Source organism: Grammomys surdaster, unplaced genomic scaffold (genome assembly GCF_004785775.1).
Source record: "Grammomys surdaster isolate TR1022 unplaced genomic scaffold, NIH_TR_1.0 174, whole genome shotgun sequence".
Taxonomy (NCBI): domain Eukaryota; kingdom Metazoa; phylum Chordata; class Mammalia; order Rodentia; family Muridae; genus Grammomys; species Grammomys surdaster.
Genome location: NW_021604622.1, coordinates 7,026,454 through 7,030,164, shown reverse-complemented (window position 1 = coordinate 7,030,164; position 3,711 = coordinate 7,026,454). Strand labels below are relative to the sequence as shown.

General features: G+C 40.0%; 1 long non-coding RNA gene across 1 annotated transcript in view; it reads right to left on the bottom strand.

Moving 5' to 3' along the window:
• LOC114621435 overlaps nt 1-929 on the bottom strand; it is a 15,506-nt gene extending 14,577 nt beyond the window's left edge. The window contains exon 1 of the long non-coding RNA XR_003711420.1: nt 816-929. This is a non-coding gene — a long non-coding RNA (uncharacterized LOC114621435). The remainder of the gene's footprint in view (nt 1-815) is intronic.
• Nucleotides 930-3,711: the final 2,782 nt, after the last annotated feature.

Sequence of the window (3,711 nt, the reverse complement as noted above, 5' to 3'; positions counted from 1 at the left end):
CACACACACACACACACACACACACACACACACACACACACACACACAGAGTTGTAATTTTATTTCTTGCAATCACTGCGACCTCAGTGAGAGCCATACAGCCACTGCTCTATTTTGACTCTAGAAATGTTCACTGGCTTAGGTTTGTTTGTATATTAAGTGAATTATCCCTGTCTCAAGTCTCGATTGAGGAAATAGTATTGTTCACCGCAGAGGCTCAGTTTTGGGCATGCCTTTCTGGCAGTGGAGAACAGCAAATGCATGTGGCAGTTACTGTGTACCAAGCTGTTTTGCAAACGTATTAGGCTGCCCATATGTAGTCAGCAGAGCCCGAGGCACTTAAACAACAGCACAGAACATTGCCCCGCCACTGACTGGCAACTCTTTATAACTTGTGTGGTTATGTATGCACTGTAGCGTAATAAAGCACCTAAATATTATTTCTTCTTTTAAGCTGTTCTCTCGGGAATGTCGGCTAGTACTAGACAAGTATAACTAATGCATGTAGGGATTGCAGCTACAATCATTTTGGATGCATACCAGTGATATCTATGAGCATTTTGTCTTACATTTAGCTCTTAGCAGTAGGTTCGTGGACAGATACAATCAATAAAATAAACAATTTCCTAATTCATACTAGTAAGGTATTCCGATTTTAAAGTTAAAGGACATAGGTGTGAAAGCAAAGCAAAATAACCTTTTATCAAAAACACAGAGTGCTCAGTAAACAAGTGCAGGTTAAGGGCTGGTGAGATGGCTCAGCAGTTAAGAACACTGGGTGCTCTTCCTGAGGACCCAGATTCAACACCCGGTACCTGTATAGCAGCTCATAGACACCTGTAATTCCAGTTTCAGAGGATCGGAGATCCACGGGCACCAAGCCGGCAAGGGGTGCACAGCCATACGTCCAGTCAAAACATTCAAATACATAAAATAATAATGAAAAAAATAAAAATGTGTAGATGTGTCCGTAAGCACATGAACATGGGGAGGTTCCAGGTTAAACTTGAACTTTAATCATTGAACCATCTCCCCAGCTCCCTAGACTGGGAAGCTTCACCTAGTGTCTAGCTAGCCTGTGGATATATTGGCATCCACTATGCCAGAGGCTTGGGGTTGAATCTGAGACCCTGGATTCAAGGTGGAACCTCCAATGCTTTTGTAAGAAACATTTCTTACATTATTACTTATGTTTACGTATGTTTTTTTTTTTAAACCTTGGATGTTTTAGAAGACTAGAGACTACATTCTCTCCCAACTTGAGGACCATATAAACTAGTTTTTATTTCCTCAGTTAAAGCTCAGATTAGTTTAGTTTTTCAATTTAGAAATTATATTCTGTTGTGAATTTAATAGTTTTGACCTACGCCATTATACTTAATGTTAGACAGTCGATTTTTAAGGGTTGGAAGGGTGACATAGATATCTCAAATTCTGGTTGTCTAGAAGTAAGTTTTTGAGGCAGGCATGGTGGTTTGGGTCTGAAATCTTTAGTATTTGGGAGGCTGAGACAAGACCATTCCCACTAGTTTAGAACCAGCCTCGGCTATATAGCAAGTCTCTGTCTCAAATGAAACAAGACAAAATAAACCAAATAATTATTTTTCTTGTTTCTGACAGTACTTCAGTGTGCTCATTCAACAACTTAAGTGTGAAAACCTGTAACATAGGTAGCTGGAACATTCTATAGTGCTGATGCCTACACAAGCCAGTGCCTTCAGAGTTTACGGCTCTTCCTAGGGTGATGGTCAAGAGGAATTCTTTGGCTATTTCCCATCAGTGAGATAAATCTATCAGTGCAGATGGCCCACCCATGGAGCACACAGGCTTGTAGGTGATGGGCTTCAGGTGTGTATCCTCGTCCATGAATCTGCTGGACAGACAGCCTGGCCTTGTTGGTGAGCCCACCTGGCAAAACTAATACATCTTGTGAGACCCTGTGCTTTCTTTCAGCAAATCTGAAATGAGCAGGAAAGCCAAACTGTTAGCCTTCCTGAGGGAACTGGATGTACAGCTTTGTTGTTTTGTTTATTGTTTTTATTTTTTGTTGCTCTTAATAATAACAATAACTGATTATATGCCAGGAAAAGTCTAACCACTTTCACTTTCTCATGTTTCATCCTCGAAAGAATCTAGAAAGGAATCATCTTTTATTTTACAGACAGGAAAATGAAAGCACAGAGATGCTAACCATATTGTTAACATGCTGAGATATTAACAGCCACTTATGGACATAGGATTTGGACCACTAAAACCACTAAAAGTGGTTTAGTTCCCAAAACACAGGCCTCTCCACCCCTTTTCCTTCTTTTTTTCTGTCATCAAGATTGATGGTTTTGCCGGCCCTTATGGGGAGGTTGGCTTCCCTCATCTTGGCTAACCTCAGGGTAGTACAAGGGAAATACCCAGCTTGTATGAAAAGAATCTTTTTGTCTTGATTTTGATCTAGTTCCCTGGCAGGCTGGCAAAGATTCGTCTTAACACGGTACGTTCCCTTTGCCAAAGCACATGTGGTATGTTTAGACATATGGTCTCATTTTCATGATTTTTTTTTAACCTTCACATATTTCAGATACTTCATGGTGGGGTTCGTTATTTGTGGTGACTGAGACTAGCAGCTGTTCCGATGGAGCTGTGCTTGGAATCCCTAAGGAATGAAAAGATCGATACTCTGTGGAACGGCTTTCAAAGATAAATAGAACAATGGAAAGAGAAGCTTCTGGAAGAGTCGTTAGTGAACTTAACTGTGCAATACTGTGCAATAAACTGGTAATTTTACTTGGAAATATTTGATTGCGAATGGTTTAAGTTTGGGCTTAACTATACTTCTGACCATTTGTTCCATAGTTAAGTGTGGGTATTCTGATTAGTTTAGCTTTTTATGTGTGATATATTTGGAATATACTGAGGCTGGAAGGGTTAAAATGCTCAAAAAAAAAAAAGAACGACTGAAGTGACCGAGCATCATGCATTGGCTTAGTTAACATGGTAGCGAGATGTTAATGTCACAGAATAACAAAGAACTTCAATCAGTTTTGACAGTAAAGTGTGATGGTGGACCAAGTCCCTGTCTTCTAAAAATTCCTTGATAGGAAACGGAAATAAAGAAGTCTGTGAGCAGCAAGCGGACCCCAAAACAGAAGAGCCATGCTGTACCCCAACAACTGTACGTAAAAATGAGCTTCTAATGCACGTTGTAGCTGTTTCGAAAAACTAGCCAGGTAACATTATTATTATTATTTTTAATAGTCATTACCTGTGGCTTAGTGTTTTCCAGACACAACAGGGAAGTTGTACACAAAATCCCAGCAGTTGTGATAGCGTGTACAAGTCTTGCATAAGCTCAAGCCAGACAAAATGCCAGCATGCAGACAAGACATGGGCATGAAGTCCCACCCTTAGTTAGGAAGCTACTGGTAATTTTATAGTTCCAGGGAGAGGAAATGTCAGATTTCTCCAAGGGTGTGGCTATGGAGAGTTTGACAACACTCCAATGGATGGCTGTACGTCCAAGAGTATATGTGCAGCGACATCCAAGAGCACACAGGCAGTAAAAATTACATTTGATGGACTTAACAAAAAGAAAAGGACACAAAGTTGGATGGGTATCTTGAAGGAGTTGAGGGGAAGAGTGTAAATATAATCAAAATACATTGGAATTCTCAAATGACTAATAAAAATAAAATAAGATATGCAAAATGGCCAAATGGT